The following is a 26,008-nucleotide window of genomic DNA, read 5'->3' on the forward strand; positions in this document are numbered from 1 at the left end:
CTCTTCATCTTTTGTAACCATCCAAAACTTTTCATTTCATAACTTATGAATTAAAGGTTCATAAAAATGAAGACTCTTCATTTTCATGTAACTTATGTGTTTAAATGTGTGTTAAAGAAAAGTGACCTTTGGATATCCATAACTTGAGGACAAAGTATGGACTCCATTAAAACACATAAATGATCAAGAATTAATTCTAAACAATTCAGCAAATAATTCCTATCATCTTCTAAATTCATAAGAACATGAACATGATCATCAAAATTTCAAGAATTATATGAACACATAAAAATCATGGAATTTTGATATATGCTATTGTAAATGGATTAGAACAACCATTACACCAACTAAAACAAGTTTTAAAACACCAAAACAGTTTAGGGTAATGTTTCTAGTCCATTTCCAGCAGCAAAAGTCGAAATTCTGCATTCTGATCATTCTACTCGCCGAGTGCACGAACCTACTCGCCGAGTAGGATGAATTTTGCCTTGAACTCGGCGAGTCCCCCCATGGACTCGGCGAGTCCATCAGCCAGACAGCAACAATTTCAACTTTTTTCACTATTTTGCATCAAGTATCAAACAAGCAAGCCTAGGCTCTGATACCACTGTTGGGTTTTGAGCAATCTAACACTTCCTAAGTGTGCATGCAACCCTAATAAACCTTGGATCTATGTTTGTCTAAATACATGCAAAATAATAATTTTCCAAGGTTCATAACCTATCTAACATGGCATGGGGTACTTTTAAACATAAAAGAATTAGATGAGATTACATACCTTTTGATGATGAGTTCAATTCCTAAGGAGTTTGAGGGCCAAGCACCAATAGTGTGAATGCCTCAAATGGAATCACAAATCACCACAAACTCTTGGAAAACTTTGAGAGAATGTATACACACATAGAAATCGGCCACACCTAAGTCTCACACAACTAGTGCCACTAGTGGCTATTTCATGCAACATAAGCATGCTTATATAGTGTACATGATTAGGGTGAAACCCTAATAACCCATGTCTTTTCCTTTCCAAGGATCCATGGGTTAAAAGCTCCATGGATCATCCATGGACTTCCATATAAGCCTAGCCCATTAACAAATGAGTGTTAGCCCACACTATATAAAACCAATAGCCCATAATCTAATTAGTCTTCCTTTTAATCTCTAAATTAATTCATAATTAATTTAAGACTAAGACTAATTAAATAACATCACTTCATATTAATATATTATAACTTATAATATATTAATAAACATATGTGTATAACTCTCATAAAATTATCCATAAATAGTTTGGATGAAATGCAACCCAAATGGACCATGCCGGGTCGGGTCAAGTATATACCAAATAAGTTATGGACTTAGACACCTTATCCAACAGTAATAATCTTGAGGGTTTCTGGTACTCCACCTTTACCTTGGCGCACGTAAGGCACTTACTAACATAGGTCGCAATTTCCGCCTTCATGTTAGGCCACTAATAGTGTTGTTTAATATCCAAATACATCTTGTCTGAACCCGGATGAATGGAGTATCGTGTCTTGTGGGATTCCTTCATAACAACCTCCCTAAATCCTCCGATTTTAGGGACCCAAATACGGTTCATGAAGTAGTATACTCCATTCTCCTTTGCCTCTAGGTTCTTCTCCATCCCGCGCAATGCTTTGCTTGCTCTATTTTCCGTCTTCATGGCCTCTGACTGGACTGCTGCAATTTGGGTGGCCAGATGAGATTGAATGGTTATTGAGAGGGTTTTCGCACGACGATTAGAGTACTCCTTCCGACTTAATGCGTCAGCTACCACGTTCGCCTTGCCTGGGTGGTACTTGATCTCGCACTCATAATCGTTTAGCAATTCAACCCATCTTCGTTGCCTCATGTTCAGCTCCTTCTGGTTTAGGATGTGTTGGAGACTCTTGTGATCCGTGAAGACGGTGCACTTCGCACCGTAAAGGTAATGCCTCCAAATCTTTAGGGCAAAAACTACAGCTCCCAATTCTAGGTCATGGGTCGTATAATTTACTTCGTGCGTCTTTAGTTGGCGAGATGCGTAAGCTATCACCCTTCCACGCTGCATGAGAACGCAACCTAAGCCCTGATTTGACGCGTCACAGTAGACTACAAAATCTTCCGTTCCTTCAGGTAGAGATAGTACCGGGGCGCTACAGATAGCTTGTTTCAGGGTTCGGAATGTGACTTCTTGTTTGTCCGTCCATTTGAATGGTACACCCTTTTGTGTAAGCGAGGTAAGTGGTTTGGCGATCTTAGAGAAGTTCTGAATGAATCTCCTATAGTAGCCTGCTAGACCCAAGAATTGACAAATTTCTGTGGGCGTTGTCGGGGTTGCCCATCCTTCCACGGCTTTGACCTTAGAGGGATCCACATGAATTCCATCTTGGCTAACTACGTGACCTAGGAAGTTCACACTCCGGAGCCAGAACTCACACTTGGAGAGTTTTGCGTATAGCTTCTCCGATCGCAGCGTTTCTAGGATTTGTCGGAGATGTTGGCCATGCTCTTCTTCGCTTCGAGAATAAACGAGAATGTCATCAATGAAGACAATGACAAAGTTGTCGAGGAATGGTCGACAGATTCGGTTCATTAGGTCCATAAATGCTGCAGGGGCATTTGTTAGACCGAAAGGCATTACAACAAATTCATAATGTCCATAGCGGGTTCAGAAAGCGGTTTTTGGAATATCCTCTTCCCGGACTTTGAGTTGGTGGTATCCGGACCGTAGATCTATTTTAGAAAAATAACTAGCTCCTTGGAGCTGGTCGAATAGATCATCGATTCGTGGAAGTGGGTGGCGATTTTTAACAGTGAGTTTATTTAACTCTTTGTAGTCGATGCACATTCTAAAAGATCCGTCCTTCTTTTTGACAAAGTGCACTAGAGCTCCCCATGGCGAGTAACTAGGTCGGATAAATCCCTTGTCCAGAAGCTCACTAAGTTGGCTGGACAATTCCTTTATTTCAGCAGGAGCCAGCCGATAGGGTGATTTAGCGAGAGGAGTTGCTCCTGGAACGAGGTCGATTCGAAACTCAACCTGTCTCTCTGGGGGTACTCCCGGAAGATCTTCAGGAAACACGTCTGTAAATTCACACGCTACCGGAATATCTTGAATGTTAGTCTCTTCCTTGGTTTTATCCACTATGTGAGCCAGAAATGCCGAATCCTTCTTTCGTAGGTGTTTTTGTGCCTTGATGCACGAGACGAGACGAAGGTTCATGCTAGGTTTGTCTCCGTAAATTACTAGGGTTTCGTGATTGGGAAGGCGAAGGCGAACGGCCTTCTCGTGACACATAATTTCAGCATGGTGGGGGCTTAACCAGTCCATGCCAATAATCACATCGAAACTCCTAATTGATACAGGCATCAAGTCTATTCGAAAGACGTGTTGATTGAGGGTTAGGGTACATCCGATGTAGATTTCCCCAGTGGATTCGGTTTTCCCATTGGCCATTTCCACCGTAAAGGTTTCATTTAGCTTTTGGGGCTGTTGTTTTAATAAATGCTTAAACTTATCGCTTACGAAACTTCGCTCCGCTCTGGTGTCAAATAAGATGCATGCATAAGTGTGGTTTAGGGGAAACGTACCGGTAACAACAGAGGGGTCCTGAATAGCCTCACCCTGACCCATGGTCAGCATCCTTCCTGTTCCTCCGTTTCCTGAATTGTTGTTGTTAGGGCAGTCTCGGCGGAAATTCCCCGTCCTTCCACACCCATAGCAGGTGTGGCTAGGTCCTGCATTGCTGCCGCCGGTGATGATGTTGTTGTTGTTGCGATGGTTGTTATTGTTGTTTCCCTGATTTTGGTTCTGGGGAGGGTAAGTCCTGCAGTACCTTGCAGTGTGTCCCCTTCGATTGCAACTGGTGCACTGAAAATCCTTGCATTCTCCATTATGATGGAGACCGCACTTATTGCACTTGGGAAGATTACCGGAATAAGGTCTTGAAGCATTTGAAGCAGCTGAGGCTGGAGCATGTGGTGCGGCTGGAACCGGTGCGGTGACAACGTTAACTGCCACTGTCTGCTGCTTTTTAGAGGTCTCGGGGCCCTGGCGCCCCTTCCTCTTATTATTCTTTCCCTTCTTTCCATCACCTTCCTTCTTTTTCTCAGCCTCTACTGGCTTCTCGCCATTCTTGTTGTTATGGTCATACAGCTTCTTTGCCAATCTTTTTGCACTATCAAATGTTTCAGGGTTTGCAGCTATCACATTCCCTTGAATTGGTGATGTTAGTCCCCAGATGAATTGCTCAATCTTCTTTCCTTCCGAGGTGATCATACCCGGGCACAACAGAGATAGTTCACTAAATCTTGATATGTAGGCATCGATATTCGCATTCTGCACAGTGAGGTTCCATAGCTCTTGCTCCATCTTCTGTATCTCCCCTTGTGGGCAGTACTCAACCATTAACATTTCTTTCATCTCTGCCCACGGCATAGAGTTGGCTACAGGGAGCGTCATGGCTTCCACATGTCCGTTCCACCAGGTGAGTGCTTGATCCACAAAAGTGCAGGCCGCGAACTTCACTTTCATCTGCTCAGGGCAATCGCATATCTCGAATACCGACTCCACCTTCTCGATCCATCGCTTCAGGGCGATCACTCCTCCAGTGCCGTTAAAAGTTCGTGGTTTGGCGTTCGTAAAGTCCTTGTAGGTACATGTTTTGGTAGGTCCTTGATTCATCCCGTTGTTCGAACTCCCTGCCCCTTGCCCGTTGCCTCCTCCATTATTCCCCTGATGGAGTTGTGCCATAGTTGCGGTGACCGCAGCAGACACGGCTGCCTGGAATGCAGTGGAGTCAACTTCGGGTGGGGTTGGTCCAGGGTTTCCGCGAGTAGGTCGGCGAGACATCTTCTTGTCACGAAATGGAAAGATGTTGAGTGTATGTGGTTTCCGTGAGGTTGTGGTCCTACTGACTAGGTGTATGGCACGAACTTAAGTACTTCTATCATTTAGCATACAATCATAGATTCGCAACACATAGCAAAACACGTAAGAGTTCACTAATATCATCCTATGCCTCTTCCACTATTGCAGACTAAACAGACGTTCTCTTTTTGGTGATAAAGGGGTATAGTTTTAGGTTCCCTAGATATCACGATTTCATCGGGACATGCATTAGTTATACCTTGGAGGGAATGTAGTTGATCAGGCTACATCCACCCCTTGATACTACTAAGAACAGTCCGGAATTAACCGAGATACTAGCATTATTTTGTTTGGTTCAGCGTTATGTTCTTATTCCTAATGCAAGCAAGGGTGTTTTATTTACTACTCTTGTTCAGAGTTATGTTAGTCCCTCTTTTTGGTTTATAGTTGCATATCAATGTGTGGCTAGATATGCTAGTTCACTATAAACCTGGCTCTGATACCAACCTGTCACACCCCCGAACCAGACGGCGGAAACGTCCGAGGGCTGTCGTGACTTAATTGAATACCATAACATTGAATATATATGAAACATAACATCATTCATCACCATGCATTAATATAGTACAACTAATAAAGTTTACACTGAGTACATTGTCTTAGCATTACATTCCCAAAAATAAATTGTTCGGTTCATAGATAAACAAACTGCAAGCCATCACTGAGTACATTTTCCTTCGGTTTACTTGTTACCTGAGAATACAAGTATTTTGAAAAACGTCAACATATGAAATGTTGGTGAGTTCATAAGCGGTATTTGAAAAGCAACGTTTTGTATTGTTTTGAAAAACTACCAGAAAATCAAATATTTTCTGAAAAGAGTTCATGAAAAAGTTTGTGAAGATCCATAAGTATGCTTGTTTGTTTCTATAGTTGTAAAAATTGTTCTTTAAACTTGTATACATTTCGAAACCGTATGTATTGAAAAACCCTAGGAAAACCCGATGTTTTCCTAACACATTGAATTCCATGTAGTTGTTGTACTATCGCGGCGTGTGAAGTCATTGATTCCAGGCGATGTCGGATTATTGCGCATGATGAATTGCTATAAACACGCGTTACACAAACGACCAGTTTACAACTATACTAATGATCCCGTAGGCGTCGTCCGTACTATTCACGTAATCCAACCGCCCTGACTTCTTGTAGTCCCACATCCGAAGAGAAAGAGGGCACGAAGACCTCGATAACTCCGTTAGTCGGTTAGGGATAAAAAAGAGTGCGAAGGGCCCTTGACCCGACTCGCATTAGAATAACCGACTTTACTAGCAGTACCAAAGGACCCTTGGGGACCAATAGTATAAAAGCCATTGAAAGTCCTTTTACGCTGTGTTGGATCATGTAAGACCCAACAACTCGTAAGGTTTTTAGTCTTCGGGCCTAAAGATCAAGTCATTGGGCTAGCTAGGCCCAACAAACAAGATTTTACACTTTTGGGCCCAAACGTGGTGCGTCGACGTCTATGCACTCTCACGTGTGTAATGATTTCCCAAATTTTCCGTGTATGAGTCGAGTTATCGTCGTGTTAGTAGTTTCGGGTTTGTTATTGATTCGAGACCGAATCAATTCGTTTGATAACGATTTTTGGTGTTGTTGTGTAATATAATTCGTCGGTAGTCGTAGTGCCAGTGTTTGTTCACAACGGATGTATTGAATTAACATTGCAACTTTTCTGTTACAGCCCCTCTTTTTGTTGTAAATTTACTTTTTCAACCCTTTAAATAAATAAATTTCCGGTTTAGTCCCTAAACCATTTTTCTTGACATTTTAACACCAAAACTTACTGAAATTGATATTTTCAGCCTATTTTTAGTTGAAAACAGTTTTAGTCCCTGAAAATACAGTTTTCTCGGTTATAACCCCTCTTTTTGCAATTTTTACACTTTTGGCCCAAATTGGAAATTTTTTGCAACTTTGGTCCTTTTTAGGTATGAAAAGCTTTTTTAACCTTTGAAAAGGACTTATAACACTAATAGTCCACTGTTTTACCGAAAAACACAGTTTCAGCCCTCCAAAATAGAAAATTTCGCATATTGGGCCCTATTGGGCCGAAAATGTCATTTTTAGCCCATTAAGCTTGAAATTTGTATTTTTAATCCTCCAAATGAGTATATTTTCAGAAAATATTTTATTGAAACTGTTTTGACTCCTCTCATCCATCAGAATTCGTAATATGTCAATTTGGGCCCTTTAACTTTATATTTTTAACATTTTGTGTCCAAAAGTTGAGTTTTTAGCCCAAAGAAGATGTTATCAAGTCACTTAGCCATTTTTCTTGGAATACTTTGTATGTAATAATATAAGTTATGCTAATATCATTTAACATAAAATATATCTCGATTTTTAGGAGTTTATGGCTAGATCCATCATCAAAATCACACAAAAACACACATTTAAGCATAGAAATCATACAAGACATACAAAACACATATAGATCTACACTTTCACTTGTATTCCCCCCCCCCCACCACAAAACTTATAAAACAGAAAATAGGGAGTGTGAAGCTCACCTTAGGGTGTGGTTTCGGTTTTTGAAGAAAAGATGGAAGAAAGCTTGGTGATTTTTGGCCTTAGCACCCTTTTCTTGAAGATCTCGAGTTTGAGGTGATTCTAGGATGCAAGATCATGATTTTTGCATGGATTAGGAAGAGATTTTTGATAAAACAAAGAATCTAAGTCATAGATCCAAGCATAACCTTACCTTAGATGAAGAGTTTGTGGAAATATCCTCTTGAAAACCTCCTAATTTTCAAGATCTTGATGAAAGATGGAGGGAGTTTTCTTGAGAGAGAGTTGTGAGAGAATTGTGTGTGTGTGTGTGTGTGATTCGGCCGAGAGTGAGAGAGGGAGAGAAGAAATGGACCTTGAGTTGATGTATTCATAGAAGTATGAGATGTTGCATGGAGATATGTGGGATATTAGTGAGGTGGCATGCATTAAGTCAACCCCTCCTCTTTTCTTCTTGGATTTGGGCCTTGGGCCGAGAATGTGAAAGGAAAAAGGGTTTTTGGGCTTTATTGCCCTCAAGCCCATATAGAAGTTAAGTTGGATGAGTCTTGACCTAAAAGAATTATAATATGATTTTCACACTTTGTTGGGCTAGTTTAGGTTAATCATGGTTCAAAACTTTTAATTTATTTCATTCTAGGCCCAATATGGCCCAAAATGTTGAAATAAATTAATGTGGGTCCAATTAGAGCCCATTTAAGGGTTCTAAGCCCATGATAGTCAAATTGGAAGCTTATTGGTCCATTGAGTCCAATAAGGAAGTCCTAGTCCAAAATGGACCTAACAAGAACTTCTAGGATTTCCAATTGCTTGATGACTATTTGTAGTATTTGTATGATGTATTTGATTGAAGTTTTTGATGTCATAATAATAGGTATCACACATGCTCTTAAGTTTTTGATTCAACATTTACTTGAGTATAGTGATTACAAGACACAAAATTTCTAGTTGTGACATAATCCACTCTCATAAGCATGAATTGTCATTTATCTTTAAATAACATAAGGAGATAATAACATTCAATAGATACAGTTCATGTCTTAAGAGACAATCTCGTGAAAGATATGAAATTATATACACTTAAAGGACCTACTCCTAAATAAATTGCTTTGAGCAATAAACCTGAATACGATACCTAGTAAATGCATCACAGTGATGCTCAAGATGCTTCTAACATCGTACTAGGAACAATTATTCATGAATTCTAGGAAGTTTTGGATAATCTATATATATATATATATATATATTTATATATATATATATATATATATATATATATATATATATATATATATGATAATATAACAGGTTAAGCAATATTCCAATAAATATAGTGATATTTTGTTGGAATAGTGCAAGGCTACGAGAATCATCTTGTATGATCTAAAAGGCCCATGTTTTATGGAGCAAACACCTTTAAACCCAAGAAATCCAAAAGGCCCACATAGATGGATCTTGTTGTTGGATTAGGTGTCTAAGCCCATAACTATTTTGGTATGTACTTGACCCGATTGTGAGCATGGTCCTTTTGGGTTGCCTTCACCATAGCAACTGATATGATGAATTAAGGAGAAAAAGGATTAATTATGATTTATTAATATATTATATGAATAATATATTAAAAGAGAAATAATATTGTTTAATTAATATTAGTCAAGAATTAATAAGAAATAATTATGTAGCTAAAAAAGATTAATTAAATAAAGGGGACTGATTGTGTAATTATAAGATAGTTGCACAAATGGGCTAATGGACTCCATAGAAGTTGAAGTGGACGAAATCTATGGGGAAACCCATTAGAATTTTTCCAAGGCTATTAAGGAGGGAGTCCATGGGCTGCTTAGGGCCTAAGCAGTCAAATTAGGGTTTCCTGGTAGAAAACCCTAATAGCCTACTTATATAAGGAACCCCTAAGCCCCCAAAAACGTGACCAACTCTTTGAGAGAACACTAGAACTTTTTTTGGCTCTTCCTCCTTCTTCTTTGTTCATCTTGTTGCTCATGGTGTTTGTGGCTCCATTAGAGGTGCAACATTTGAGGCACTAAGCTATCAAAGGTCAAGATCAAGAGGAATTGAGATTGTAATTACTACATAACAATCAAGGTAATATCTAAACCCTTTTATTATGATAATATCGATTATTGTATGCTAGAATTAGGGTTTATGAGCTTTGGATGATTATTACATGTTCATTAGACAAACTAGATCCAAAGCTTTAGGGTTTGCATGTACACCATAGGATTGATGTAGTTCTCATAACCTATAAGTGGTATCAGAGCCTAGGCTGTTTGTTTGATGTATTTGATGCTTTACATAATTGTTCAAGCTGAAATTCACAAAAATCTGCATCTTGGAGCCTCAACTCGCCGAGTTCACTGGGAACTCGACGAGTCCATCCCTGACTCGACGAGTTTGTAGGACTGATTGCTGATTTTGCGGGATTTTGACCTGTTTTGGCTGTGGATAATTACCATAAACGTTTTTTTATTGATAAAATCCGAATTTTATTAATTTGGAGTGATTATCCTTACCAAAATAGAATATTATTGTCAAATTAGTTAGATAATCATTGCCTTATGCGATAAACTTGATTTATTTGAATTATTTGATAGATTATCTTGCCATAAAATTGAATTAGGTCAAATTTAGATAATTGCCAATTATTTGATTAATTAAATTATTTGTAATTTGATCTAGATAGTTTTGAAAAGTTTCAAAACTTGCCCTCAAGTTTTGGAATTTAAATTTTTTGATTAAAAAGTTTAATTTTGAAATGTTTAAATTCTAAACCCTAATGTTTTGAAAAATTTCAAAACTTGTCCTCAAGTTTTGGAATTTAAATTTTGATTAAAAGTTTAATTTTGAAAATTTTAAATTCTAAAACCCTAGTTGTTTGAAAAGTTCAAATTACACCTTATGGTTTTATTAAGTTAATTAAATGTATAAGTAGAAGAGAGTTAATAAATCCATAATAATATGGTTTGTATTTAATTAAATTAAAAGTATAATTTTATTAAATTAAACCACTTATTATTTTAAAATAGTAAAATACACCCTTATACTATATATAAAATTAAAAGTCAAATATTATATATGTAATGAGTAAAAGATCAGTCTTACCATTAGTAGGTTTCATTCACGAAGCTGGTCTATAAGGGGTGTTTAAGGAAATTGCCTATAAAATGGCGATTGAATGGGTATCCACTCTTACCCACCGCACTCTTGACTAGTGGAGGGTCGTTAGCCGAACGAGTAGGATAGGACGCAACGTTCCATTATAAGTATAATGAAGTACGAAGTAACTAAACACTTTTATAAATTCCCAAATCTTAGTTACTTTAGGAAAAATGTGGAGTTGGTGCTATTCCATGAAATTACACTTTGTACCCTTGCTAAGACGTTAGTGGAGCATGTGTGGTTAACCGGCACACTAATTGGGCTCTAAGAAAAGGTGGCAAAGGGTGACTCGATGTTTATCATAGATCGATGGAGCGTGTGTGGTTAACTGACACGTCGATTAGGTGACTATAACATTGGGGGCATCATGTATATTTGCATGGTTATCCACAACTTGTTTGTGATCCTCGGCATCCCAGTCACAAACGAAGGGCACACTCGAGATTTAAACATGTCTTGAAACTTGGGCGAAATTAAGACTAATTCAATGAGTCGGCATCCCAGTCACTAAACACTTTTATAAATCACTTGGTATCATACAACTTGTATTATATGATGAATGAGAACCTTCATATTTGGAAAATTAAGACTAATTCGTTGACAAAAGCTCAAGTGAAGGACTAGGAGAACTGGGACACAATGTTGTGCACTGGTCAAGTCCACCACAAAGAGCAATAAATTATTCCTCATGATTTACTAAAGGTTAGTATATATGGTTATGCTTACAAGATTAAGTAAAATTCTGAATTATTGAAAAGTTTCAATAATAGCAGAACGAATAAGAAGAATCAATAAGGAGGAAAGATAAAAGTTTCTCTAATCTGAAAAGATAGGAGAGTACTTTTGTATTGCATTTTATGATCGTCTTAATGATTAAGAACCATATCACAATTGATCCTATAATGACACCTTAGTGCACTAGTATGGCTAAGAAGAGGAATCAGAAATTGTTGAAATGGTTAAATAAAAAAGGATGAGTCATACCTCGTTCCAAAATCAAGTCTTAGAGTCATATTCCAAGATTGTGACTTGAGTGACACATCTTAAGAAGTTTTAACACGCTCATCAAATGTAGAGCAGAAAATTGTTTTTCTTACTCTTGCATGTTTGAAATTGGTAGATTGTGATGTCTTGGATAAGACAAAGAACAACTAATACCAATTGTGTGTAGGGTTTGTCTTGATAAGAATCTGCATTAACTCTTGATTATTTGTTTGTCAAGAAATGTTTCTTGACAAGAGAATCTTATATGTTAAGAGGTCAGTGGGAGTCTAAATGGTCTTGAAAAGTTTTAAGACTAATCAAGAGTAAATCTATTATTAATCACTAGCACACGACTTGAGGTTTGTAACCTATCGTGTTGACAAAATTTTATTTATATTCCATTCCAGTAAAGTTACTTATGCATATGTAACGCCTGTGTTTCCGGGCTTGCCATTTTTAGCAATGTAATAGTCTAGGTTAACCTTTGTAACCCGTTTTGAAATAATAAGAGTGTATTATTTGAGTATTATGTGTTTTGTGCTTAATTGCTTAATTATGTGGTTTGATTAATTAAGAATAAAAATAAGCGTCAAAATTTAAGTGTAAAATAAACTTAATATCTTTGGTTAATGTTGTAGTAGTTGAAATGAGGTTTCCGAATATATATAGAACGCCCAAATCTGACTTCGTATGAGGAAGTTATGATTTATCGAAGTTTCGACTTAGCAGTATCCAACCTGAAATACTCGATTTGGGATCGAGCGGGTTTTAGCTGAAGCATTCTAAACGAGGATCGAAGGCCTCGTTGTTGGTATCGAAGCGATAAAAAGTTAGGCGAGAACGGACGTCAAACGAAGAAGTTAGGAATTTATAACGAAGTTTTTCTATCGCGACCTATTAAAAATAAATAATAAAAATAAAGTCAAAATTAGCCGACGGAGTCTAAACGAAAGTTGTAGAGCGTAGTCCCACCTTCGCGTGGATATAAAGAACGTCGAAAACGGAGTTCGTATGAAGAAGATATGAATTTCCGAAGTTTGTTAAATAATTTGTATTTATTTTTAATTGAAAAATCCGGCATTATCCGAAGGGGAGTCAGCAATCCGATCCGAAGTGCGCCCCGCGTACTCCGAAGATGTCGACACTTGCATCAAGTGGCTTCGGATGACGAACGCAGTGACGATTTCGGACCTGTACGCCCCGCGTACGTGCGAGGCTCAGCCTCTATAAAAGGCTTGCGAGGGCGGCCGAGAGTTTTGTTCATTTTCTCTCTTCTCTCTCCCATTTTGCATCGTTTTGCGTGCCAGAAATACCCCGATGCCCCGGTATCATTCTCGAGCCCCGAGGCAAGTCCCGAGATCCCGAGAAGTGCGGTTCCCGAGTCGAAGCTCTGCCCGCGAGAAGTTCGATTTTTGTAGAGATCTTCCAGATCTGCTGAGGATTACTACTTCTGCAAGTCGTAGTGTTGTCCGATCATCTTCTGATCAAGTGAGTGTATACTACCTTTCATAAACACGATAATAATACAAGTATGGTTCGAGTGTATTAAGTATATTGTTGTTTATATGTGTGAGTGTGTAGTTACCTTCTTCTAACGCATGATTAGGAAGTATTTTATACGAAATACGTGTTATGTGTAGAATTTGTTGTTATGTGTGTGAATGTATGTTCACCCTCTTCTATCTCATAGATCTGAATTTCTTTCTGTGAAATACATGTTACGTAGGTATGCCTCATCTGTTATGTGGAATATATATTGAATGAAAATGCTGTACAGGTTTTAAACTATGTATGAAAATATATATTTTATCTACTAATATGTCGGGTAGAACATGGGTAGATAGTTGGTGTGTAATAAACAGATGAGAGGCCTCGATGTTGTTGTTGTTGTTGTTGATCTAGTTATTCAGCGGAGTATGGATAACGACCACGGACTCTTTCTAGACAGTCTAGTGGAACGCTAGCAGGTTCATAACCTGTAGGTGTTGTGAACGATGTGTTCACCGGTGTACTCTATCCCCCTCATGGTTGCCTTTAGGATATCTATTATTGAGGAAACCCCTTAGCAGTGATGTCCGTCCCGATGAAAATCCTAGATTAGGTCCCTCGAGATAGATGTTATTTTAGGGACGTAAAGTGAGGATAATGGGAATGGGTAATCGGGATAGTGATTGGTTGGTGAAATTAAATATAATTTATTTATTGTGGGTTGAAAACCCTATATGCTCACCAGGCTCCCAAGCCTGACCCACTCAGTTTTATTTGTATTACAGGTAGTGGCGCGAGGGCATAAGATGGTTAAATCATCAAGTTGTTTTGTTTACAAGTCTGTATATGTATATATTTGTTGAATGACTTGTAATGTTATCGTTTATGCTTTATGGTCTGTATCGGAACATGACATCCCGAGTTTTGATTATATAATGAAAATGCATCTCTTGATGAAATGCTTTGATAAATATTATTTTTATCATGTTTTGTTTTGGGAACAAATTCCGCAACTCTTTTAAATCAAAAGGATTTACTCTAAAATTATTTAAAAAGCATAAATGAAATCGGTCTTTTCTGGCCCAGATTTTGGGGATGTCACAGTTGGTATCAGAGCATTAGTTTAAGCGAACTAGGAATTTGTAGGATTTCTAGACTTAAACTTAGAATGCTAAGTGGAATTGTGAGTTGTGTGTCTGTTGGATTTTAGACACGAGCACTAGTTTATTTTAGGAAAGTTGCCTAAAATGCTTTTATGTGCTAAATGTTATATGTTGCCATATATGATATTAATTGTTCGGATCTACGGTCTGTTGCCGACTGGATCTGGAAACCTTATGTGTGTAGGATTCTAAGCGTATGTCTACGGTATTAGAACTAGCCTGTAAACGTTTCGGAGTAATAAGGATGATTTGAATATCTATCGTGAATGAAGATCTAAATTTCACCTTATTCGGTGTGTAGATCAAAAATGGTGAGAACAAGGAGTGGCATTGGAAACGCAGATGAAAACAGGAATCAACCGCCAGTGATTGAGCAAATACCTGTTGTCGCAGCAACACCAGAACCAATAACAATGGCTGCGGTGCAAGCCATGATTCGGGCTATGCTAGCCGAATAAAGGGAGGAGATGCGACAAATGTTGCATGATAATAGGGATGAACCTATTATACCTATTGAGGAACCCGAATTGATTCCCGAGCAATCGGAGGAAGGGAACAATAGTCGCATTATGAGTCAAGTTGGGACTCAAGGAGAACGAAGGAACGATCCGGAAAGGAGAAACAATAAGGATGGGCGAATGTATAAGAACTTCTTGGGCGCCAAGCCGCCAAGTCTTTCTGGAAGCCCAAAGCTTGTTGAGATAATGGATTGGATCTCCGAAATGGAGATGGTATTTGAAAGTTGCGACTGTAGCAACAAACAGAAGACTGTCTTTGCATTTAGACAACTGAAGACTGGAGTCTTGAGTTGGTGGAAGTTGTTGGCAGATACTATGCCACGAGGGGAAGCCCTGAAAATGTCATGGGAGGAGTTCTTGGAGCAACTAAGGGTGCAGTCTTGTTCAGAGATAGACCTGATTGATCTGAACAATGAGTTCCAAAACTTAAAGAAGAGGAGGATGAGCATAGATGACTATGCTACTGCATTCACTGAGAAAATGAAGTTATTTCCGTACCTAGTGCCAACGGAACTCTCCAAGATTGAGAGGTTTGCTAATGGACTGCCTGCCGACTTTGGTCCGACAGTCAAGATGGCAACTACTCTGAAAATAGCTGTTCGTGCAGCTAAAAATGTGGAGGCCCAGCAGAAGGAAAAGGGTCTGGAAAGGATAGAAGTTGGTGAAAAGAGGAAGTTCGATGGAACTTCAGGGTCCAATAAGAAAAACAAGTTCTCGAAGTCTGTTTCGAGGGGAAGTGGAGGCGAAGCGAAATGGTGCGACAAACGTAAGAAGAAGCATCATGGAAGATGTGAGGTGGCGAACACATGCTACAAGTGTGGAAAGCCAGGGCACTATGCCAATGAATGTACCCTCACTAAGAAAGTTTGCTATGGTTGTGGTGAGGAGGGACACATGTCGAGGGACTGGCCGAAGAAGAAGGAGGCAGCTAGACCCAACATTCCACCAAAGCCAAAGGCGAGAGCATTCCAGATGACACTGGAAGCTGCTAAAGATGAAGCTGATGTCGCTTCAGGTACCTTTCTCGTTAACGAATTGCCTGCCCAAATTTTATTTGATTCTGGAGCCAGCTACTCCTTTATATCGCATGAATTTGGTAGAAAGCTAGCTTTGCCTGTTGTTAGACTAGATAATGCCTTATTAGTCGAAGTTGCTAGTGGCAAGTTTGTACCTGTTAGCCATCGTATGAAAAACATCTTAATTGATCTGAATGGGAATAAGTTCCACGAGGAATTATTGCCTATAGAACTAAACGGTTTCGACATCGTTTTGGGAATGGATTGGCTTAGCGCCAATGATGCCGAAATTTTATGCAAGAAGAAGATAGTTAAAGTAAACCCGCCTGGGAAAGATTCGTTTATGGTGTATGGGGACAAACGCAGAGTGAATTCTGGAATCATTTCTCTAATGAAAGCCAGAAAGTGTTTGACCAAAGGGTGTACATCATATTTAGCATTCGTGATCGATGCTAAGAAGGAAAATAAGGTGATGCAGAATATTCCTGTTGTGTGTGATTATCCAGAAGTATTTCCCGAAGATCTTCCTGGATTACCGCCTGATAGACAAGTGGAGTTTAGAATAGACTTGTTGCCAGGGACCACGCCAATTGCGAAAGCACATTATCGATTAGCACCGACGGAGATGAAGGAGCTAATGATGCAACTTCAGGAGTTATTGGACAAAGGTTTCATTAGACCTAGTTCATCGCCCTGGGGAGCTCCGGTGTTATTTGTGAAGAAGAAAGATGGAAGTATGAGAATGTGCATTGATTACCGAGAGCTGAATAAGGCAACAATAAAGAATAGATATCCGTTGCCAAGGATTGATGACTTGTTTGATCAATTGCAAGGTTCGAGCTATTTCTCGAAGATCGATCTAAGGTCAGGATATCATCAGCTAAAAGTAAGAGAGCAAGATATCGAGAAGACTGCATTCAGAACTAGATATAGATACTATGAGTTCTTGGTTATGTCGTTTGGACTAACCAATGCTCCAGCAGCATTCATGGATTTGATGAATAGGGTTTGTAATCCGTTCCTTGATAAATCCATGATAGTGTTCATAGACGACATTCTGATTTACTCGAAAAGCCAGGAGGAGCATGGCAGACACTTGCGAGAAGTGTTAGAAGTTTTGAAGAAGGAGAAACTGTATGCTAAGTTCTCCAAATGTGATTTTTGGATTCGTGAAGTCCAATTCTTGGGTCACGTGGTCAACCAAGAAGGGATAATGGTTGATCCAGCAAAGATTAAAGCTGTGACAAAGTGGGAGCAACCGAAAAGTCCCACGGAGATTCGAAGCTTTTTGGGATTAGCTGGATATTACCGAAGGTTTATCCAAGGCTTTTCTTCGATCGCTACTCCGTTGACAGCTTTGACCCATAAAGGAGCTACTTATGCTTGGAGTGATAAGCATAAAGAAGCATTCGAGAAGCTAAAGAAGAAACTATGCGAGGCACCAATACTTTCTTTACCCGATGGAGTTGAAGACTTCGCCGTTTATAGCGATGCGTCTGGGGTTGGATTGGGTTGTGTTTTGACCCAAAGAGAAAAGGTGATAGCATATGCGTCTCGACAGCTGAAAGAGCATGAAAAGAACTACTCGACTCATGATTTGGAGTTGGCAGCGGTAGTTTTCGCTCTGAAAATATGGAGGCATTACCTCTATGGCACGAAGTGCAAACTTTTCACTGATCATAAGAGTCTCCAATATCTCTTTAATCAGAAGGAATTGAATATGAGACAACGACGTTGGCTGGAATTACTTAAGGACTACGACTGCGAGATACTTTACCACCCCGGTAAAGCTAATGTTGTTGCTGATGCTCTCAGTCGGAAAGTCAATCTTGAAAGGAAAAGGCCAAGAGCGTTGAGAATTGAAGTTGTCTCGACCATTTTGGAAAGTATAAAGAAAGCTCAAAGCGAAGCTTCTGAGAAGAATGACCGAAAGGAGGAACGTTTGGGCAAAACGTTGGTGTTCGGTGTAAACAGTCATGGACTGAAGGTGTTCCAAGATCGGATTTGGATACCTAAGTCCGGAGGAATTAGAGGTCTTCTGATGGAAGAAGCTCACAAGACCATGTACTCGATTCATCCGGGTAGCACTAAAATGTATAAGGACCTGAAACCCTACTACTGGTGGCCGACGATGAAGCTTGATGTTGCAAAGTATGTGGCTGAGTGTGTGACTTGCGCGAGAGTAAAGACACAACATCAGAAACCGTATGGGGGTTTAAAACCTTTGCCTGTGCCAATGGGTAAGTGGGAAGACATTGCTATGGATTTTGTCACTAAACTGCCCAGAACAAAGAATGGTCACGACATGATTTGGGTGGTCGTTGATTGATTCACTAAGAGTGCGCATTTCATAGCGGCCAAGGAGAAATGGTCTATGGAGAAGCTTGCGAATTCTTACGTGAAGGAAATTGTGAGGCTTCACGGTGTTCCGTTAACGATTGTATCGGATCGTGATAGCCGTTTCACCTCACGATTTTGGAAAAGTCTACAAGAGGAATTGGGTACCAAGTTATGTTTAAGTACAGCTTACCATCCGCAGACTGATGGTCAGAGTGAAAGAACGATACAAACACTTGAAGATATGCTTAGAGCATGTACCTTGGAAGATTTTAAGGAGTTAGTTGCTGTCTAAATTGCATTCACAAATTTGATTATGATTACAGCATCCCTCTTCATAGTTCGAATTGTGAGATTTGGCAATTAGTTTAAACATTTAAGACTTATTGCTATAAGTGCTGAAATTGTTAAGACACACATATGAACTATCTAAGGAAATATTTATGAGTTTGAGAAGCTTAGATAAAGGCTTATCGAACCATATTGTATCAGAAATATGAACTTTGGAAGTCAATAAGTATTGCTTTCTAGAAGTCCAAATGTTTTCTAAATACGTGTCAAAGCTAGTGGGAGCATAAATGTTATGCTGGTATGGATATAATTATCATGTTAGTAGGAGCATGATTATTATTTTAAGTGTTGCATGTTAGCAATATTAATTATAGAAAAAAAAGTTTCAATTTGCAAAGTTGCAGGGGTTGAAAAGTTGTTTTGCTATAATTAAGGGAGAGAATATTATACTTCGTTTCGAAATCTAAAAGCTTGGATCAAGAAATTTTAATCATATTTAGTCAAAAGACATATATGGACGTTATGTTGAAAAGATTCAACTTAAAAGGATTCTATATATGGCAATGTTATAGCAAGGAACTCATAAAGTATCACGTTTTTCATTATAAATCGTGTCCCATACGCTTTGGGTATAGGATCGATTGCATATGCTGTAATATTTGACCGTTCTAAAATTTTCCAAATACCTAGGGCATTAAGAGGGAAAAGGGACTAGAACCAGTTTGACTAAAATAATTAAACAACTATTAATGATAATCTAAGGTTCACTAATGATTGGTCACTTGTGGGCAGGTGGAAGTAGAGTGACGAATGGACCATAATGGCATTATTATGATTAGATATGATTCTATTAATAATGAGTTGTCGTATGGAAAATATGGAATGTTTCCATATTGGGAGTTGGATATCGAGAATCTGTGTCTAGATTAGAAACTTTTATGCAAGAAGGATGTTAAAGGGAATGTACTTTGAATGTGATACTTCACATCTATGGAATTGTCTTGTAACAATCACCAATAGAGAACTTTGTAATTTCATTCGCAAAGTCTTGGTGACTTTTGTGCAGTAAGATTACAAAAGGATCGTTTCATAAAATGTTCGAATCTAACATATTCTAGTAGTAGCGAGAATTTTGTATTCTTACACTAATGATAAGGATTGGGAGTTGTGAAACGAGTATCATTGGAAATGTGTTCAATTGATCTATTTCACAAAGTATGGACCATAGGTAAACATAGTGTGCATGCTTGGTGCATGGGACAACTGTTGTTATAATTCAAGTAATAAGTTGATTATCCGAAACATATACAATGAATGTTATGTAATCAATATAATGACTAAATAAAAAGGGTTTTATTTATACTCAAAAGTTTGGGGCCATATTGGATTCGACTATTTTTGTGTTTCACTTTGCATGTTTTGACTTCCTGAATAATAAGATAATTCAAACGTTCCACAGTCGCTCATACTTTGGGAGTAGGTATGAAATAAGATTGTCATGAATTGGTTTGTAGATTGTCTAAAGTGTATTAGACATAGTAAAAGTTTGTTGCAACATTCATGAGTGCTTATGAATAAGATTTGAGCATTGGAATAAACCTACCCTCACTTGAATCACTTCATGGATTTTATCACGGGTGATTAGTGAGATGATAATATCTTATATTCTTGAAACCGAGATGTGTGAGTTGTATTCTTCAAGTTGGTTGCACATTGATAATATGTAAACACACCAGTAACTTGGTGTTATAAAACATACTGTTGTGTGTGATTTGATGAGTAGGTACAAGCGAACATTGAGTCAAAGTTTATCCATTCCTTTTACCCAAAGTGGGATAAAAGCGATATCTATGGGCCCCTCGATGATTTAGTGATGACACCCCTAAGTGCTTGGCCAAGCCGGGACTAAGTTACTGTGTTCAATTGTAGTCTGTTGTCAGTCGTCATAAATCGGAAATCAGGAAACAATACATAGACTGATATAATGATTATAATCGATGTCTCATGTCTATACAATACCTAGAATGGAGGAATATATTATCCCTTATCTAAAGGACATGTTACTGATAAGATCAGAGTTCAACAGTGGATTTTGAAAGTTACGATTGCTAATCAGGTTCCGGAGTCATACACAATATAGTTATTAGACTTATCCAAGTAGGAGACTGCTGTATTAGGTGTCTAAGCCCATAACTATTTTGGTATGTACTTGACCCGATTGTGAGCATGGTTCTTTTGGGTTGCCTTCACTATAGCAACTGATATGATGAATTAAGGAGAAAAAGGATTAATTATGATTTATTAATATATTATATGAATAATATATTAAAAGAGATATCATATTGTTTAATTAATATTAGTCAAGAATTAATAAGAGTTAATTCTGCGGCTAAAAGAGATTAATTAAATAAAGGGGACTGATTGTGTAATTATAAGATAGTTGCATAAATGGGCTAATGGACTCCATAGAAGTTGGAGTGGACGAAATCCATGGAGAAACTCATTAGAATACGTCCAAGGCTTCTAAAGAGGGAGTCCATGGGCTGCTTAGGGCCTAAGCATTCAGATTAGGGTTTCCTGGTAGAAAACCCTAATAGCCCACCTATATAAGGAACCCCTAAGCCCCCAAAAATGTAACCAACTCTTTGAGAGAACCCTAGAACGTTTTTGTGGCTCTTCCTCCTTCTTCTTTGTTCATCTTGTTGATCATGGTGTTTGTGACTCCATTAGAGGTGCAACATTTGAGGCACTAAGCTTTCAAAGGTCAACATCAAGAGGAATTGAGATTGTTATTACTACATAACAATCAAGGTAATATCTAAACCCTTTTATTATGATGATATCGAATATTATATACTAGAATTAGGGTTTACGAGCTTTGGATGATTATTGCATGTTCATTAGACAAACTAGATCCAAAGATTTAGGGTTTACATGTACACCATAGGATTGATGTAGTGCTCATAACCCATAACTTGTTTCTTTTGTGAAGAAACTAGACAATGGTAGAGGAACAACTCCTCTCATCTAGAAATAAAGTCTGAAAGAGACTAGTACTTCAGATAGCTATAGGATAGAACTCATACTTTTCGTGTAACACTCAAGTACTTGGTAGTTGAATGTTAATCTAACATCTGTAAATTGATTGCAAATATTTACAAAAGAGTAACTAGCTGAGCACAAGCAAGTTGGAACTGTTGGATTAGGTGTCTAAGCCCATAACTATAATTGGTATGTACTTGACCCGAGAGTAGCATGGTGCATTTCAGGTTGCATATCACCAAGGCAATTTGATAGGATGGATATTTGAGTAAGAGGTTATTTTTGATTTACTAATATATTATAAGTATAATATATTAACTGAGAAATCATATAATGGAATTAGTATTGATCAAGAATTAATTTGGAATTAATTTAGTGATCAAAAGAGACTTATTAAATTAATGGGGCTAATTGTGTGAATTAGTGAAACATATGGATTAGGTTATTGATCAATAATGGAGTAAGTTTATGTAAGAATCCATAAAGGGTTAGTCCACATGAGTTATGGATCATAAGCCTATGTGTATAGATTAGGGTTTACCTATGACCCTTGGAATCCTACACTATATATGTTATCCTATAGCCTAAAATTGGACACTAGTGTTCTTGGAGTTCATATAGCCGATTTTGTGCCTAGTAACTGATGGGTTTTGGCCATATGAACATTCCTATGTGCACATGCAAACCCTAATGCTTGGATCTAGTTTTCTCTAATTAAACATGCTTTGAATCCAAGACTTCTAATGACTAATTAGGTATAAGAACAATACAAAATCAGATCTTGAAGTTTACCTTTGAATCTCTTGTTTAATCTTGTTGTCTTGGAGCTCTAGAGTCATAATTGTCACTCCTCTAATGGCTTACAAACATCAACTAGCAAAGAGGATGATTTGAGAGAGAGAGAGAGAGAGGAGAGGGAAGATTCGGCCAGGGTTTCTTATCTTTAGAAGAGATGCCGATTCCCCTTGCCCTAGGGGTCTATTTATACTTGTAGGCTCCTAGGGTTTCACCCTTAAACCCTAGTTGGATAATCTTTCCTTAAAGCAATCCAAATCCTTACCTAAGATAAGCCTTGGACGAATTTGAGGCTATCCCAAGCCCTAGAATTCGTCCAACCTCTATCCATGGAGGATTTACAGCCCAAAGTGTAACTATCAACCAATTGACAGTTTATACCCTCTTATTTAATTAATATCTTTAAGTCACCAAATTAATACTAATTAATCTATGACTTATATTAATCAAATAACAATATTATTATTCCTTATATTATTCTCATAATATATTAATAATATCTATTCTCTCATAATAAATCATCCTATCAAGTTGCTATGGTGAAGACAACCCAAAAGGACCATGCACAATCGGGTCAAATACTTGTCTAATATAGTTGCAGCCTTAGACACTATTCCAACAGTCTCCCACTTGGATAAGTCTAGTAACTATATGCACAACTACAATCTGATTCGCAATCGTAGCTCTCAAAGACGCTGTCAAACTCTGATCTAATCGATCTTGTCCTTTAGATAAGGGATCGTACAGTCCTCTGTTAGATATCATGCTGACAATTCTATGGAATGATTAGTCAAGCATTTAGGTTTCTCGATCTCCGATTTATTTGACATAGAACTTAATCGAAGACATCAATTCAGTTCTGACCGGGCCCGGCACATAAGTCAAATCAAATCATCGAGCGGCCGAGATATCTCTTTTACCCTCTTGGAATAAAAGTTACAGATAAACTTCGACTTATATGCATTTACTTATTCATTAATCAGCTATACATAACAATACGTTTTATAACACCGAGTTAATGATGCGTTTTCGCATTATCAATGTACAACCAATTAACAAATAACAAACCATATCTCTAGGTTTTAATACTATATGATATTATCATCTTGCGATCACCCTTTTATATCATATTCCATAAGGTGATTCCAGCAAGCACGGGTTTGTTCCAATGCTCAAAACCAGTTCATAAGCACTCATGAACGTCGCAGCAATCTTTTGCTATGTATAATACCATTTAGACAATCTACACACCAATTCATGACAATCTTCATTCATATCTACTTCCAACATATGAACGATTGTGGACAATTTGAATAATTCGATTATTCTTAATAAACTCAATTATTCTGGAAGTCAAAACATGCAAAGTGAAACAATAGTTAAACAATTAACATAAGACAGTAACATTACTCATAAATAAAACTCCTTTATTTAATCATCAAATGTTAATTACATTTATCTATTACATGTTTCTACTACTATCTAATCTATGCTAATATCATCCTTCAGCCCAATACTCAAGAATGCTGCAAGTGCTTAACCTACTCAGTCCCTTCGTAAGCGGATCTGCTGGGTTATCTTCTGATGATATCCTCTTCACTACGAGTTGTCCTTCTTCTACATGATGTTTAATAAAATGATATTTTCTGTCGATATGTCTAGATCTACCATGATCCATCGGTTCCTTGGTCAAGGCAACCACTCCTTCATTATCACAGAAAATCTCCATGGGCTCCTTTACGGCAGGTACAACTCCAAGATCACCGATGAAGTTCTTCAACCATATTGCCTCCTTCGACGCTTCGCTCGCTGCAATGTACTCTGATTTGCACGTTGAATCAACTATGGTTTCTTGTTTGGAACTTTTCCAAGTTACTGCTCCTCCATTCAGGGTAAAGACCCAGCCTGACTGCGAATAGTAGTTGTCCCTGTCGGTCTGAAAGTTGGCGTCACTATACCCTCGCACCTTCAAGTCATCACTCCCCCGAGGACTAAAAGCCATTCCTTTGTCCTCCGAAGGTACTTAAGGATATTCTTCACCGCAATCCAATGGGCTCTGCCAGGGTTCCCTTGATATCTACTAACCATGCTCAAAGCAAAGGCTACATCAGGGCGAGTACAAGTCATAGCGTACATGATTGAGCCAACTGCGGAAGCGTATGGTACTCGGCTCATTTTTGCTATTTCAGCTTCGGTACTCAGACTTTGAGTCTTACTCAACTTGGCATTACTTTGTATCGGTAATTCTCCCTTCTTCGAGTTTTCCATACTAAAACGTTTTAGTACCTTCTCTAAGTAAGTGTTCTGACTAAGTCCTATTAGTCTCTTACTTCTTTCTCTCACTATCCTTATTCCCAAAATGTAAGAAGCCTCTCCGAGGTCCTTCATAGCAAAGCACTTCCCGAGCCAGGACTTAACTTCCTGTAGAGTCGGGATGTAATTTCCTATGAGTAATATGTCATCGACATATAGAACGAGGAAGCTTACTATACTCCCACTGGCTTTGACATATACACACGATTCATCTTCGCTTCGTACAAATCCAAACTCTTTGACTTTCTCATCGAAGCAAAGATTCCATCTGCGAGACGCTTGCTTAAGTCCATAAATGGACTTCTCAAGCTTACACACTCTATTCGGATGCTTCGGATCCACAAACCCCTCTGGCTGAGCCATGTAAACATCCTCAGCCAACTTCCCGTTAAGGAAAGCGGTTTTGACATCCATTTTCCAAATCTCATAATCATGAAATGCGACAATAGCTAGCATCACTCTAATAGATTTTATCTTCGCAACTGGTGAGAAGGTCTCATCATAGTCAACTCCAGGAGTTTGAGTAAAGCCATTCGCAACCAATCGTGCTTTATATGTGTGTACGTTTCCATCCACATCGGTCTTCTTCTTGAAGATCCATTTGCACCCAACGGTCTTACGTCCGGGCACATTATCAACCAAATTCCAAACTTGGTTATCATACATGGATTGGATCTCGCTATCCATTGCCTCTTTCCATTTCACAGACTCCGAGTCTGCAATGGATTCCTTATAGCTATTAGGTTCATCAAGGTTTATTAGTTTATCATCACTAATATACGTGTCCCCTTCGGTAGTAATACGAAAACCATAAAACTGGGGTTGAACTCTAACTCTTTCGAAACGTATGAGAGGTAACGACTCGTCAATTGGTTCAACCGGAGTTTCCTCCTCAGTTTGAGTGCCAGTGGTAGAGGTTCCTTCATCTATCGACTCTTGAATCTCTTCAAGCTCGATTTGCCTCCCACTGTCTCCTTGGCCTATGAGTTCTCGCTCTCGGAAAACTCCTCTCCTCGCAACAAAGACAACATTGTCCTTCGGTCTATAGAAGAAATATCCAAAGGATTTCTGCGGGTAGCCGATGAAAATACATCGCTCACTACGAGGTTCGAGCTTGTCGTGAGTATCTCGTCTTACGAAAGTCTCGCAACCCCAAACCTTGATATGTGCTAACGAGGGAGCTTTCCCTGTCCACATCTCGTGAGGTGTTTTGGCAACCTTCTTAGTAGGGACTTGGTTAAGGATATGGGCGGCAGTCTCTAAGGCTTACCCCCAAAAAGAGATAGGTAATGAAGCACGACTCATCATAGAGCGAACCATATCCAATAAGGTTCGATTACGCCTTTCTGCCACACCATTCAATTGTAGTGTCATAGGTGGCATCAATTGTGAAACTATTCCACACTCCTTGAGATAATCGTGGAATTCAAGACTTAGGTA

Source organism: Lactuca sativa, chromosome 7 (assembly GCF_002870075.4).
Source record: "Lactuca sativa cultivar Salinas chromosome 7, Lsat_Salinas_v11, whole genome shotgun sequence".
Taxonomy (NCBI): Eukaryota; Viridiplantae; Streptophyta; class Magnoliopsida; order Asterales; family Asteraceae; genus Lactuca; species Lactuca sativa.